The sequence below is a fragment of the Cupressus sempervirens genome, chromosome 2 (assembly GCF_028749045.1).
Source record: "Cupressus sempervirens isolate cs-2001-9-10 chromosome 2, ASM2874904v1, whole genome shotgun sequence".
Taxonomy (NCBI): Eukaryota; Viridiplantae; Streptophyta; class Pinopsida; order Cupressales; family Cupressaceae; genus Cupressus; species Cupressus sempervirens.
The window spans coordinates 258,824,651-258,841,763 of record NC_143119.1 but is presented as its reverse complement, the minus strand read 5'-3'; positions in this window follow the sequence as shown (position 1 = coordinate 258,841,763).

Below are 17,113 nucleotides of genomic sequence, written 5' to 3'. Positions count from 1 at the left end.
CAGTAAGAGTACCAGTTGGATCAACATATTAAGTGACAATTGACTTTTGGGCATAATCTCCTACAAGATGTAGCTTCATCAAACTTTTCCATGCAACAAAGTTATCTTTGTTGAGCTTGAGAACTTCTCTCTTAGGCATTTTGATCTTTTTTTCTTCTAGCCCCTTTAAACTAAGTCAACAACAAAGCTCTAATACCAATTGTTAGAATTCTTTAGAATAACTTGTTGGGGGGGGGGGGGGGGGGGGGGGGGGGGGGGCGGGGGGGTGTGAATCAGTTATTCAAGGTTTAAATGCCCTAATAATACTTTTTTTTCAATTATAGTGAGCCCATTAAACTATTCATCCATCCAAGCTTAATACAACCATCCTAGCAAGTTATAGCAAATCAACATGTAGGAATAAAACATACAAGATCAACACATGACACAGTGATTTATGTGGAAACTCAATTTGGGAAAAACCACCAGTAACATGCTACTCAATTCTCACTCTTCTAAAGTGATGCCTTGTTAAAGGCCTGCCCTATTAAAGGCTTACACCACACTGTTAAATGTGACCTTGTTAGAGGATTTCACCATACTGTTAGGAATGGGCCTAGTCAAAGGACTTTGAAACATTCACTTGGAATGTCACCCTGTTAAAGGATTTACAACATGGCTATTAAACCATCCTAAGTCCATAGGATTTATACTAACTGTTACAATTGCTAGAGAGTAACAATAATGGCTTTTGATCTAATACAACTTACAACATATCTTGCAGATTACACATCACACTTCAGTTCAATCCTTTGCTTGGCTTTAATCACTACAGCTCTGACAGCTTGTCATCTCAAGCTTCGTCTCCTCGAGTCTTCTTGCTCATCATACCAATGCAATCATATCTATGGTCATCTATCGAAAGAGAGTATTTGTGCTCTCTTTCTCCTTAGCACCTTCTTCAACACTTCATTCTTTCATGCTTGATTATCTTCTTTGCTTCGTGACCTTATGACTCCTTAAATAGAAATCTAGAATACCTTTCCTGCTCAATTCTCCCTCTCCAAATTTAAGGTTTCAATAGATTAGGTAGGATACAATGTATCTGTCCCATATCTTGCTCTTATCTAAAAACTTCATCTAGAATCCAATTGTATTCACCAAAAATGTTTTACATAGTGTTCTATGCCACCAGCTCATCATTCTTATCTTCTATTTGATTCATAAAATTCTAGATAACTACCATGTCAACTCAGATTTGGTGAATCTTCAATTTTCAAAATAATGTAGCAACTCAGCATCATTGGTTTACTGATGCTCAGCTTTTTCTGTGTTACTCGACAGTTTGTGTCATGCTCGATACCTGATCTTCACTCGGCACCTGAAGGTTTCTCGGCACTTGAAGATTACTCGGCACTTGAAGATCACTTAGCACTTGAAGATCACTCGACACTTACTAAAGTTAAACTTTGCTCAGCTTCAACTGAGAATCTATTTAACACTAACTAGCTTTCTCGACTCTCTCTAATGAACTTAGTTAGGCTTTACAAATGACTTAGCTAAACCTTACATCTTTGATGTGTTTTAGTGTGCCCATTCTCTGTGTCTTAGTGTATGACATCAATACACTATTCCATCAATGGCTTAGCTGATCCTTATACTTCATTATAACATCATAACTTCAACCTTTCTCTAGGTGGTCTGGTTACATCTGATTGATTGCCTCCTCTTTTTCAATCAACCAATTGATAGTATTTGAATCACTAAAGCAATTGTCATTCCTGCAAGTAGCAAGTTTGACATCAATGACAAAACAATGATTGAGAACATTCTTTACCAGTTCCATTACTTTTCATTCATGATCTTTTCAATCATTTCCAACAATTGCCTTGAATTATAATTCACAAATACATATATATCAATTTAATAATGATGTATTACATGATTCAATCCAAATGAAGCTACATTCTTAACATTATTTAGAATAGTACTCAGATATGAATTCTCAAGTCAACGTGTCTCACAACTCATGTGAAGGGTTATCATAAAAATACTAATCGTGAAAAAGTCAGGGGAAGTAGGAGTAGGGAGAGAGAGAGAGAGAGAGAGAGAGAGAGAGAGAGAGAGAGAGAGAGAGAGAGAGAGAGAGAGAGAGAGAGAGAGAGAGAGAGAGAGATTCTATAAAAGAAGATTGCATAGAGGAGGCAAGAAGATTGAAAATGTGTACATTGAAGTCTCACAATTTGTTCTCAAAAATCAATTTCCTTAGATATATTATGTCTTTTATTCTGTTCTAATACATTCAATCATTAAAAATGTAAATTTCTGGTAAGAATCATATATATCTTGTCTTTTTAGTCAAAAGATACAGATGTTTTGCACCATTAAATCACACATTGGGATTTAAGATGAATACAAGATCAAATACTATTATAAAGACAATTGGAAAAGATAGGTCACTATCCTTGGCTAAACAAAAAAAAATCCTATTTTCTAAGAAAAGTAATGCAAGTGCATAAATAAGCTTTCAAGGAAAACTAACACTGAAGGAAGTTTATGATTAGAATGGAAAAAATGCATACAAGTCCTTTACCCTTATCTTTTGGCCCAACAAGTGATTATAGATGTAAATACAATGATCAACTTATAAGTGGCATAATTGTGTGTGAAATTGGCTGACATCTCATACCAAATCTCTTTTTTTATTGATCCCCAAATTGTCATTCCAAATCTCTTGATACATTATTGCACACACTGGATCAAATCCTCAACTTCTAAACTCATTTCATAAGAAATGTCCACACAATGAAAGGTCTACAAACAAGTTTAGAGCCACACATACATTTTTTAACACCTAAATAGAATTTTGCAACAAGTAACATAGCTAAGTACTCTTGCAATAAACACATTCATTTTCCTGCATTTCATTGAGCAAATAATTTTAATATTTTGAATTCTTGGTCCCTTCTAGTTAATCTAAGTTGATTTCTATTTGGATGCATTTCTTTAATTAGCCTTGGATTTAATGAACCACTATCAAAAGCATCTAAGTGCCTATTAGCTATCTAGATTAGTGAACCAAATTATCAAATTAATATGAAGTGAAGGTCACTGGTAACAAACAAATTCAATGAAGAAGGCATCTCTCAAACATATAAACATATATTCACACATATCATAATATAAAGTATACATGTGTATAATTTAATTAGCAAAATTTGACATAAAATTTCAAGATTGCAATATACCTCTTTTGTACTAAGTGTACTTGAAGCATGAGGTGTGCCCTCTACTTTATGAATGATTCCATGTAAAATATGAAATTCAGATATTGCAAGAATTATTATGATATCAATAGATCTTTGTTATGAATCCACGTGTAAAAAAAATTTCATTCTGAAAGTAAATTAAACTAGAACATGTTTAGCAATTCAACAAACTACTAGACTAGTTTAATATGTAGAGAAGAATACAGTAAAGAGGCTCTAGGATAAATGAACCAATCAATCTTTTCCCAAGTTTATGAATTGCTTACTTTGAACTTATCATGCCCTCAAAGAACAAGTTCAAATACTTATTTATGAAAAAAAAAAAAATTACTTGTGTTGTAGTAACTAAGAGTCAAAATGAAACATGAGAAAAGTAAGAATGAGGAACCCCTAGACAATTGCACAAAAGATTCAAACAAATAGTTGCCATTAAAATAGAGAAAATAATTGTTAGATTTAGTAAGATATTCACTCATAATCCTATGTATAATGGTCTTGTCTCTTGTCTTGTCCCCTTCCTTAGCACAATTTTTTTGGTGGTGCACTTAGCCTATTATACATTCCAATATGCTAATGTTTTTTCAAAAGGTATGTTGGGTGGTAGCATTATGTGTTTTAATGTTTGGCAAAATTATTATGTTTATTCTCAAGAAGTTACTTAAAGCCAAGTTCCTAATGTTTTTTTATAGAAGGTTGTAGCCTCTATATTTAACAAGTCCACTTTATTTCATAACATGGGGCATCTTCCTAATTTCCACCTACTAGTACCCATTTCTAATGCAACCTAAATTCTTGTGTGCATAGTGGTTTTCAAAAGGCATCACTGTCAAAAGGGGATCATTCTAAAAAACTTCTCTAGGAACACACTCTTGTTACATTCCCTATGACTGAAAGTTCCTTAAAGACACAAACCTTGAAGGAAAAGATATGGTGTAGCTCCAATTTCTTGGTATGAATTTGCTTACGGGTTCATCGTTGATTGAGCCCACTGGTTGTTTGGAGAATTTGGGATGAATGAAATGGAATAATTCTAGGTGTTCAAATGTGAGGTTGTGTTTGCAATCTAAGTGACTATTTCTTTTCAAAAATATGATCACTTTTTCTTGCTAAGGAACACTGTTTGGTTGAAAGGTTATGTAGCTTATGTGAGCTTAGCCTCTTTTTTTTTGGTGAGCTTGAGATGCTTTAAACACTTTCTACCATCAGCCATCCACTCCTTCACCTTAGCATTGAGTTCATTCTTAATGTATAGTTGGGCCCAATTTGCATACATGCATGGGATGCTTGTTATGGTAAATCAATGTTGTTGTAGTTATATCAAACAAAAGAGATGAAAGCTTTGACTTTAATACTTTGTTTTAGCATAGATGTTGGAGCACAATAATTTGTCTCAGATTAAAATTATAGATGGATTCCTTGGTTACTGGCTCCTGAGTGTGTGATGAAAAGAAGAACAAGCCCTAAATTAGATGTTTATATTGTTGGGGGTATGTCCTTGGAAATTTCTATAGGAAAGAGAGCAATAGATGTGAGCTTTCAAGAGTGTCATATGAGGCTTGTGGAATGGGTATGGGATCTCTATGGTCAAGGAAAATTTTTGGATGTTTTAGATATAAAGTTAAATGGTGAGTTTGAGAAGGCTAAAATGGAACAATTGGTAGGGATAGGGTTGTGGTGCTCCCATCCAGATCCAACTGCAAGACCCAAAATGAGGCAAGTGGTAAAGCTGTTGAAGTTAGAAGATCAAGTGTAATCAAGTTTAATTAAGGACATAATTTTGCACATATGTTTTGGAAAGAAAAATTTGGTGTAATTAATGTGTATATCTACAAAAATATTGGACATGTTGTACTAAATGTTTATATCTGCACATATGGTTTTGAAAGAAAAATTTGGTCACCTCACTCAAATTCACCCATATTATCTTCTTGTAGTGCTCTTTTTTACTATCCTCCTTTGTGTCACTTCATTCTTAATTCTTCTTGAAGATGTAAATTCTTAAATATTTTTTGTTTCCCTAGTTTTTGAACTTCATCACTAAAACACCTAATTCTTTGTTTTTGAGTGATTTGGTGTTCAATAATGGAAAACATGTTTGTTTTACCTTAGACATGCATTTCCTACTATTATTAAAGGTTTGGGATCAGTTGGTGTCCATTAGGATTAAAAATGCAAAAAATTTGTGATATTTGACAAGAAATTGCAAATATGCAAAAATGCAATTTTTGGAAAAGTTGTAAAAAATGTCTTTTTGGCCTCCCAACATTCATAACCATCAAAAGTTAGCTTGAAATAATTGGATGAAGGTATTTAAGACTCATTTTCTCCATTTCATAACTGATCATCAAGTTGTTTGGAAGAATCAACATTTTATGAAGGGAAAAACCTAAGACCAAATTTTGATTCAATCGAAAAATCAAAAGGTACATCACTCATACTTATTTGGATTTGTGATGCCCTAATTGTTAACCTAAGAAAAATATATCAATGAAAAACATATGTGGTCAAGGGGTGGTAGACCTTGAACACCTCAAGGTACTAAATAGAAATTGGAAAATTGTACATAGTAGTTAGAAGTTCAAGAAAGTAATTTGCATGCTCTTTCAATAAATTCAATAGCATCAAGGTCTTATCAAGGAAAATTGTGAAATCTTATATATATGATGATTCTCCTATATAGATTCAAATAAGTGCACAAGAGAATTGAGATCAAGTGATGTGACCTAGGCTTGAAGATATTAAGTACCTTTGTCAGAATAGAACTAAAGTATGATCCAAACATTGAGCTCACATGTTATTAAGTATAATAATCATTTGGATGCCCTACACCCACCTTATTAGTATGTGGATGATGACTTTAGTAATCAATGACAATTCCATAATCTATCATGTCCTTAAGATGACATCCTTTATCAATCATCATCGAGAAAACTATTGGAATTTACAAGTGGGAAGATTTACTTCTGAGAGGGGGTGGGGGGGTGAATCAGAAGTAACAATATTTTACCCTCTAAAAATTTTAGCTAAAATTAATCACATGCATCTAAAATCTCTAATAAACATGAAAGTAAAGACATGCATGAAAATAGATAACACAAGATTTGGTCACCCAAAAACCCTCCAAAATGAGAAGGTAAAACTGGGCTGGGGATGACACCCACAACTTATCACTATAGCAATATGTAACTGGTTAAGGTTACAAAGTTTGACCACCATCAATGGTCTACCCTTTTAAAGGCTTTACACCCTATTAAAAGTGACCTGTCTAAAGGATTTGCAAACACTCACTTGGAATGTCACCCTGTTAAAGGATTTAACACCTTGTTAAAGGTTCTACAAAATAGCTATTAAGCCAACCTATCTTCGTAGGATTTACATTCTCCTAATACAATGGCTAGAAAGTATAGTAGAATGTATTGACTTGATGACTAACAATCTTCGATTGCTGATTCCAAATCCTTGTTTTGTCCAATCTAGTCTGATCCTACCTGATGTGATATAACTTTGTTCATAATGTTGATACTCTGTTTTGAACAACTTGATTCTACAATGATGTTCTTCTTCTAAGTCCTTACACCCCTTAAAACCTTGCTAGCATTCAATCATGCATTCCCACATGACCTCTTACACACACTTGAATTATGGAGTTTCGACCTCCTTATAAAGGTTTCGAGACTTTAGGGTTAAGTATGAATCTATGATTGAGATTCATCTATCTTTCCTGCTCAATTCTTTCCATATTTATTGTTTGGTTGCATGCTCTCTCCATTTTTCTGATTGGTTTCATGCTGATTACATAGGGAATGTGATAGATTCGATCTTATCTTTTAGATCCTTTGAGATTCATCTTGAGTAAGCTCAAAAATGGTTTACGTCTAAGTTTGTGAAGGCACAAACTCTTATGTTGATTCTGTGTTACTCAAAACTTACTAATTGCTAATGCTTGGCACATATAGGAATTTTGTTTTGCTCAGATCCTGTTAGTAACTCTATCTTGTTCGACACCTATACTTTACTTAGCACATATACTAGCTCGACATCTATTATCACTTGGCACTTGAAAATTGCTTGGCACTATCTATTTGCTCGACGTCTATTGTAACTCGATATTTGTTGAAATTTTGGCTTGGCACATATTGTATCTTGGCATCTATATTATACTTGGCATCAACTTAGAAATTTCTTAACTGTGTTGACACTTAATTGTCAAAACCAATCTGAGACCAATAGTCTCCCCCTTTGACATGAGTGTCAAAAACACTTAACTAAGCATTATGAATCTAATCTCTATGAGTACAATATACATCTTGTAGAAGAATATATACCTCAAAAACTTGTAACTCCCTCTGAGTTGATGAGCCATTTCTGTATCCAAAACTCCTTATGCTAAATTTGTCTCATGTTGATTATTCTGATACTCTTTATCTTTGCTTTGTCATTTCTTTCCTTGTTTCCTCTATTTCTATTTGCTTTGTTTTTGTCTGCTCTATTTTTACTCCTCTTTTCACACATATCCCCTTGCAATTTTTATATCCTTTTGGCTTTATCTCCTTATCTCCTCAAAAATCAAAATTTTATTATCTCCCCTAATTTATTATATCTCCCCCTTTGGGTCTCTTGAATTATTATCTCTCTCAAAATGTATTATCTCCCTCTTTTGGACACTTATGTCAAAGGGTTCTATGAATGAATTGAATACATAGCCAAAAAAAAATTATTTACCTCCATAGTGATCTTCAGAGCAGCATCCCAATTGTCTAATGCAATTTCTAGTGCTTTAAGCTGAATGGTTGTCTCTACTGCAAGGTGTACGAGGCCTTCCAATGTAGAAAGATTGGTATCTTTCTTCAAGACATTCTCTACATAGGCTATTTCTTTGTGCAAAAATTCCATGTGAGGGGTTATGGTAGACTAGATTTGTATTAGCTTGGCCTAGCTATTTGCCTCATCTACTATGAGTACAACTAATTCCTTTTGTGTGTGAAGCGTTGTAGCAAAATGCTTCTCACTTTGAGTTGGATCCTTGGGTTGTTGCATGCTAGATACTTTAAGGTTCCTTTCCAAGCTTAATATCCTCTGGCTAGTTTCTTGTGTGAAGTATGAGGAATCACACAATTTGGAGTATAGTGAGAATATATTCTCAAGCACTACTTTTACCTTCTCTATCTTCTTTGCCAGCTCTACTTGAGAAAGTGCTATCTCACTAGATATTTTCTCATTTACCTTCATTTGGAATTTCTTTTCAGACCATTCAAGCAATTTGGCATTGGTGTCTAGGTCTTCATTTTGTACTTGGTCCACTATGTTGGATAATTGCTCCATTATGGGCTTTGTCTTATCAGGTACTTGCAAGCTAAATGCATCTAGAAAGATGTCTTTGATTTCAATCAATGCTTGCCTTTGCTTATACTCATTCTTGAGTATTTCTTGCTTTTTCTTCCTCTTAGGTGCCTCTTGCACTTCATTTATTTGATCTATGTTCATATTTTTCATAGTCATATTTTTGAATGACTATCTCCTCATCAAGGGCAGGGTCTCCATAGTGAAGTAACCTTGCTACCTTGGTAGAGCTCAAGCTTGGTGTTGATATTTGTAGTGGTACTACATCAGTGCTTAGCTTTTGAGTTGTTCCAGTGGGAGTCCCTATAGTAGAAAAATTGATCAATGTTTGAATTGCCTCTTGTTCTTTCTCCTTAGGGCTCTTTTCCTTGTCCTCTTCAGTTCTGCCTTGATGCAAGAACATCCTGGGTTGCCTTGTTATCCTACTCATTTTTGTTCATTCTACAAGTTGGTACCTAGAAAATCCTTTATGTGCCTAGCAACTCCTCCATGTGCCTAGCAGTTCCTTCATGTGCCTAGCAGTCCTTCATGTGCCAAGTTACTATAGCAATTCCTTCATGTACTGAGTTACCTAGTGTATGCCAAGTGACTCTTCATGTCTCAAGTTACCCAGTGTATGCTGAGTGTTTTTTCATGTGTTGAGTTAGTGTATGCTGAGTGTTTCTTCATGTGTTGAGTTACCCAATGTATGCTGAGTGTTAGTATTTGGACATGATTTCTGCGAGCTGACTTGCAGGATTTATTTTCAAATGTGAAATTTATGTTAAGATCTTTTCTTGGGATGTGTCTAGACCATTGTTGGGTCAGCCCTCCTCTTATGTAATGCTCTAGAATAATTTGTAAGTCATTTTGGAAAGTATATATAGAGTTTTCAGGCTCAGAGTTAGGCAAATTTTTGGGAGCAGATTGTAGAGGAGAACTGAAAGGAAAATTTGCAGTTGGATCTTTGAATGTGAATGTATTTGTAATTGGTCGTAACCCAGAAGGCCTTACAACTGGGCATGTATGTTGAATATTTGAAGAATCAATAAAAGTATTTCATTCTTCTTCCTCCTTTGGTTGTTGTTCCTTGTGTTTTCTTTTATTGTGGTAACTCTTGCAGGGTAGTTTGGATAGTTGGGTGAGCCTTTGGCCCTAGTTATTCACCCTTTCTTGCATCAAGGTTCATCCTTGTGGAGATTGGATTATGCAGAACCCTGATTCAGATTTGGTTGTAGGGTTACAGATCTATGAATTTGACCTATAACTTATAGAGGGTTACGATCTTCTAGGAACCTGATTTGTAAAGATGGTTTATGGTAGAAGAAATGTTGATGATGCTATATTGGATCAGTTGAGACAAATTGCAGCCAGATTAGATGTTGTGGAGAAAACCTAGAGGAGAGGAGCACATCTTGATGATGTAAGTGATGATGAAGCAACAACACCAAACCATAATCTAGAACCTAAATAAGATCAAGATGAGGAAAGATTGTTGCAAGTGTTGTCTAGGGAAAATTCAAAGCCTACTATAGAAGTTGTTCCTTATGATGGAAAATTGGATAACAATGTTGTGTTGGATTGGATCTCCAATATGGAGAAGTTCTTTGAGTATGAAAACACTCCTGATAATAGAAAGGTGAAGATTGTAGTCGCTAGGTTCAAAGGTCATGCATCACTATGGTGGGAGCACTTGCAAACTGATAGACAAAGGAGAAGAAAGGAGAAGATTAGAACTTGGCCAAAGATGGTGAACAAGGTAAAAAACAAATTCCTCCATGTTGATTACCAAGTTAGCTTGTTGAGAAAGATGTAAAATTTGAAACAAAAGGACATGACTATGAAAAAATATACTAAGGAATTCTATAGATTGGACATAAGATCTGGACATGTGGATGATGATGTTGATAAAATTGCAAGGTACATTAATGGATTGAGATATGGAATTCAAGATGAAATAATTTTTGTGAAGTTGGAAAGTGTAGAAGAAGCATATCAATATGCCTTGAAAGTCGAGGAGATCTTGACAATGAAGCATGAATAAAGACAAAGAGGTAGAGGTGGTAGATTCCAGAGAGGTAGAGGTAGATCTTATGGAGAAAGTGGTAGATCTGATAGTTCTATGCATGATAAAGGCAAATATGAATGGAAGAATGATGACAAAGGCAAGACCAAATGGAAAAGTGGTAATTCTTATCAAGGAGGAACTAATTATTACCAAGGAAGAGGTAATTCCTATTCTAGAGGTGGATTTCATGGTAATTGTTTCAGATATGGTAAAGAGGGGCATAGATATTTTGAATGTGGATCCTCTAAAAGTAGGAAAGGTAACAGAAATGCTATGATTCAAGAAGATGATGAGGGGTCACCAAGTGGACCTGAGGCTGGAGAAAATTTGATGGTGAGAAGAACCTTATGTAATAAGGGATGTGATGAGGAACCTGTTTTAAGGAGAAATCTTTTCAAGACAAGATGTAAGATGGCTAGAAAATGCTGCAAAGTGATAATTGACAATGGAGGTTCTACAAATCTGGCATCAGAAGAGCTGGTTACCAAGTTGAAATTGTAGAGGCTGAAATATCCCAAACCTTATCATGTTTCATGGATCAAAGATGAGCATAAGATATTGGTAAGTGAGCAATGCCTTGTGAAGTTCAAAATTGGAAATTATTTTGATGAAGTTTTATGTGATATTATGTCTATGGATTGTTGTAATATTTTGTTGGGTAGACCTTGGAAATATGATAGATATGTTGTACATGATGGAAGATTGAATCAATATACTCTTTGGGTAAATGGGAAGAAACAAACATTGCTTCCTTTGGTTGAAAATCCAAATGAGATTAATTGTACTATTGTAAAAATTTGCATGGTTAATGGGAAACAATTTTAAAAGGAAATGAAAAGGAATCAAATATGTTTTGCCATAGTTCCTAGAGGACTGAGTGTTGGTAGTAATGGCCACGAAACAAAAGCTAGTAATGACAAAGTGACAACAGATAATGATAGTTAGGTACCAGTAGAAATTACAAAATTGCTGAATGAGTATAAAGACATTATTGTTGATGATATTCCTGATGGTTTACCTCCAGTAAGAAGCATACATCATTGTATGGATATGATTCCTAGAGCTAGTTTTTCAAAGAAAGCACCATATAGATTAACACCTGCAGAGAATGAAGAACTTAACATACAAGTGCATGAGTTGTTGTAGAAAGCTTTGATCAAAGAAAGCTTGAGTCCATGTGTTGTGCTTGTTGTGTTAGCACCTAAAAAGAATGGAGAATGGAGAATTTGTACTGATTCTAGAGCCATTAACAAGATAACAGTGAAATATAGGTTTCCTATGTCGAGGATGGATGACATAATGTATTGTTTGAGTGGAGCAAAGTATTTTACCAAGATTGATTTGAAGAGTGGCTATCATCATATTAGAATCAGAGAAGGTGATGAATGGAAGACTACTTTCAAGACAAAATATGGTTTGTATGAATGGTTGGTTATGCCTTTTGGTTTGAATAATGCATCTAGTACTTTCATGAGGTTGATGAATGAAGTTCTAAAAAGACTTTTGGCTAAGTTTGTGATTGTTTTTTTGGATGATATTTTGATATTCAGTAAGAATAAGGAAGAAAATATTGAGCATATTAGACAAGTATTGCAAAGGTTGAAAGAGGAAAAGTTGCTGATTAATCTAAAAAAGTGTTCTTTTATGCAAGAGGAGATTGTGTACTTGGGATTTGTGATTTTAGTTGATAGATTGAAGATGGACCCTGAGAAGGTTAAAGAAATTTTGGAATGGCCTACATCTGAGAATGTGGGTGAGGTAAGATCATTTCATGGTTTGGCTAGTTTTTAAAGAAAGTTTATAAATAATTTCAGTGTTTTTTGTAATGCTATGACTAAGACAATGAGGGGAGATAAAAAGGAATTCAAGTGGACACATAGAGCTGATAAGAGTTTTGAGACTTTGAAACAAAAGGTTGTTGAATTACCTATATTAGCTTTACCTAATTTCAACAAAGTATTTCAAGTTGAATGTGATGCAAGTGGTAATGCAATAGGAGCTGTATTAAGTCAAGAAGGTAAGCCTATTGCTTTCTTTAGTGAAAAGTTGAATGATGCTAAAAGGAAGTATTCTATGTATGATCAAGAATTTTATGCTATTGTTCAAGCTTTGAAGAAATGGAGACATTATTTGATTCCTAAGGAGTTTGTTTTGTATACTGTTCATAAAGCTTTACAATACTTGGGAAGTCAACATAAATTGAATTAAGGACATATGAAGTGGGTTGAATACTTACAAAGTTTCACATTTGTTACTAAGCATAAGAGTGGAGTTACTAATAGAGCTGTTGATGCATTGAGTAGAGGATGTTCTTTGTTGACTAAAATGAAGGTTGAAGTTCTTAGTTTTGATGAAATGAAAAAGTTGTATGATGTTGATCCTGATTTTTTTGAGGCATGGAGAGAGTGCAAAGAACCAAATCTGACAGATCACATAAGTAAGTATGATGAGTATTTCATTCAAGAAGGTATGTTGTTCAAAGGTATTTAGTTGTGTATTCTTAGAAGTTCTATGAGGTTGAATTTGATTAAAGAAAAGCATAGTGGTGGATTAGTTTGACATTTTGGAATTGATAAGACATTGAGTTTGTTGAAAGAGAAGTATCACTGGCCACAAATGTATAAGGATGTTCAAAATTTTGTAAAGAGTTGTGGAGTTTGTCAAGTTGCAAAAGGAGTGAGTTAAAATACTAGTTTGTATACACCAATTACTATTCTTGAGAAACCTTGGACTGATATCAGTATGGATTTTGTTCTCAGATTGCCTAAGACAGTGAAAGGGTATGATTCCATTTTTTTTGTAGTGGAAAATTTTTCTAATATGGCTCATTTTATACCATGTAAGAAGACATCAGATGGTGAGCATGTTGTTGAAATTTTCTTTAAGGAGGTTGTGAGATTGCATGGATTAATAAGAAGCATTATTTTTGATAGAGATAGTAGGTTTGTTGGTTGTTTTTGGAAGACTTTGTGGAAGAAGATGGGTACTGAGCTGAAGTTTAGTTCTACATTCCATCCATAGACAAACGGTTAGACAAAGGTTATAAATAGAAGCCTAGGTAATTTGTTAAGATGTTTAGTTGGGAATAAGACAAGTAATTGGGAGATGGTATTGGCACAAGCTGAATTTGCATATAATAATTTTGTGAATAGGAGTATAAGGAAGATGCCTTTTGAGGTTATCATGAGAATGCATCTTAGAGGTATATCAAATTTGAAAGATGTTGCTGGTGAAGAAAAGAGAAGCACTACAGGAGAAGAATTTGTTGATTTTATGGAGTCTTTGCATAAGTGAAGTTGAGGTTGGAACAAAGTAATCAGAAGTATAAGGAGAATGTTGATCAGTCTAGAAGACACCATGATTTTCAAGTTGGTGATGACATGATGGTTCATCTAAAGAAAGGAAGATTCTTAATTGGAACATACAACAAGCTGAAGATAAAAAAATTTGGACCTTGTAAGATCTTGAAGAAGTTTGATATTGGTAATGCTTATGAAGTTGAGTTACCTAATGGCATGGATATATCTCCTATATTCAATATTGCTGATTTATATAAGTATCATGAGTTAGAGGATGAAGTTGTTGTATCAGATGATTATCCTAAGAAGTAGATTGAAGAACAAATATTGGATCAAAGATTTGGCAAGAGCACAAGAGGAAAAGATTACTATGAATATTTTGTGAAGTGGAAGAACAAACCTATTGAAGATTCTTTATGGATTTCTCAAATTGAATTGGGTTCAGCTCAAGTTGTGACATCTCAATGATTCAGGAGAATCATTTCTTTCAACCCTATTTTTTTGATGTAGGAGCATATTGAGTTGCTTTGTTATGCTACTCATTTTTGTTCATTCTACAAGTTGGTTCCTAGAAAATCCTTCATGTGCCTAGCAGTCCTTCATGTGCATAGCAATTCTTCATGTGCCAATAGTCCTTCATGTGCCTAGTAGTTCCTTCATGTGCCTAGCAGTTCTTCATGTGCCTAGCAATCCTTCATCATGTTCTTGATAGTTCCTTCATGTGCCTAGCAATCCTTCATGTGCCTAGCAATAGTTCCTTCATGTGCCTAGCAGTCCTTCATGTGCCAAGTTACTATAGCAATTCCTTTATGTGCTGAGTTACCCAGTGTATGTCAAATGTTAGTATTTGGATGTGATTTCTACTAGTTGGCTTGTAAGATTTATTTTTTATTGTGACATTTATGTTAAGATCCTTTCTCGAGATGTGTCCAAACCATTGTTGGGTTGGCCCTCCTCTTATGTAATGTTCTAGAATAATCTATAAGCTATTTTGGCAAGTATATATAGATTGTTTAGGCTCAAAGTTAGGCAAGTTTTTGGGAGTAGATTGTAGAGTAGAACTAAAAGTGTGAATTTGTAGTTGGATCTTTGAATGTGAATATATTTGTAATTTTCTGTAACCCAAAAGGCCTTACAGTTGGGCATGTATGTTGAATATTTGAAGAATCAATAAAATTATTTGGCCCTTTGGATAGCTAGTTAAGCCTTTGGCCCTAGTTATTCACCCTTGTCTTTGTCATGCCTTGATCAATTATAGTGATCTAAGGAGGTGCACCTTGTCCTTGTGCTATGATGAAAGAGGTATCCTTCTATCCTATTTTCTCCTTAGCTTGCTCCTCGACAGTTGAAGTCATTGTGACTATGGTGTCAACCTTAGTAGATGCATCTTGTTCTACTTGCTCTTGTGGTTTTCCACTCATAGTTGTTGGAATTTGTGAAGGTGGTTCTTGTGGATTCACCTTCTCCTTTGTTATCTTAGCTATAGCCTTTTATAGTTCCTCTACACTCACCAAGACTGGATTAGTACATAGTTGTGATTGCAAAGTAGTTTGGTGAAGGATCTTTCTAAGATCCTCTATAGTCAATGGGTTGATGTTCTGACCAGAGGTGTCAAGAACATCCTTCATAATTACTGTCTCTGCAAATTTGGGTGTTACATGTGGAGGACTAGGTGGTGGCATCTATGTGTCTTGCACACTTTGTTCATGTTGTTGCTCCTCCGTTGGTGCCATATCACTCTTTTGTGTTTCCTTCTCCACTGTAATTTCTTCCTTTTCTTTTTCTCCTTCTTCTTCCTTGTCATTTTCTTCTTCATTATCTTCATCATTCTTTCCCTCAAAGGTATCTTCTTGTCTTTTCTTAACTATTTGGAGGCCATAAATTACTTTCCACATGAGTGTGGACTTCTTCACAACATCTTCAATTTTATTTTGCAAAATGTTGAAGGCTCTATATTTGTGTGCAAATTTGTTTCCATACTTCTTACTTGCCTTAATTATTTGGCCTTTTGTTAGTTCAGGCATCACACAAGACAATGTTGACTCTCTTATTTCTTTTTCTATATTTAGGAAATAATGCCATTTATTCTCTATAATGGAATATAGCTCCTTAGGCACAGTATTATCCAGTTCAAGTGGAGTATTCTTGAACTTGGCCATCATAGTGTAAATTGATTCTTCCACTATGTTTTTCTCTTCTCTTGTCAGCTTATTAAAATCAATTCCTTTAAGCCCTAACAAGTCTGCATTGTCCCTAATATTATCAAAAATGTTTTGCAAATCTAATTTTTTGGTGTGACTTACCACTCTAAACTGACTATTATTATTAGACTCAGTTCTCTCCTCTTTTGACTTTGGAGGTGCCACATATTTTCTCCTCTTTTTCTCTACTAGTCCTCCCTATTCTATGTCTTTCTTCTTTTCTTGTTCTTTGGCCACCTTTGTTGTAGTCCTTGTATCTTCCCTAGTGGTAGGTTTTTTTGGGCCTGGCTTAGCTTTCTTTTTTCCTTTAGGCTTAGTAACGGGTTGTTTTTGTGCTTTCCTCTTCTTAGGCTCTGCCTTAGGTGCTTCCTCTTCTTCCTTAGCACCTTCTTTTTCTTTAGCATCTTCACCCATGCCTTGGGTTAGTGCTAGTGGTCCTTGCCCTTGCTCCTCCTCCTCCTCTTCTTCTTCTTCTACCTCTACTAAGCCTTCACCAAATTTTTCCTTAAGATTCTTCACTAATTTTTCCTTTTTCCTTAGTGTTGAAGTAGTCTTTAATTCCATATCCACTTTGGACCTGACAACACCATATATTCCAAAGTGTTGGGCACTTTTTTCTACTTCTTCTACAAGTAGAGTTGTTATTGTTGTAGATGCTTCATCAATATTTATCTCATACCCAAGTGGTCTAAGCCATCTTACCCTTGGTATGGCTGCTTCAATGTAGGTATAGTCAACATCAACAAGAAAACATATATCTTTTATGTGCTACTCCACAAGTGAGACTGGAATCCTAAGTGTTTGTTTCATTGATTTCTTGAAATCTTTAAAGTAGTTGGTCATGAGTGTCTCAAAATTTGCCCCCTTTGTTCAATGTATTCATTCACCTAGTCTACTACAGACCTATTTGTCTTCCAGCTAACCTTTCCAAAAGAAGGAAATTCATTCTATACATAAAAGAATATACATATCAAAATT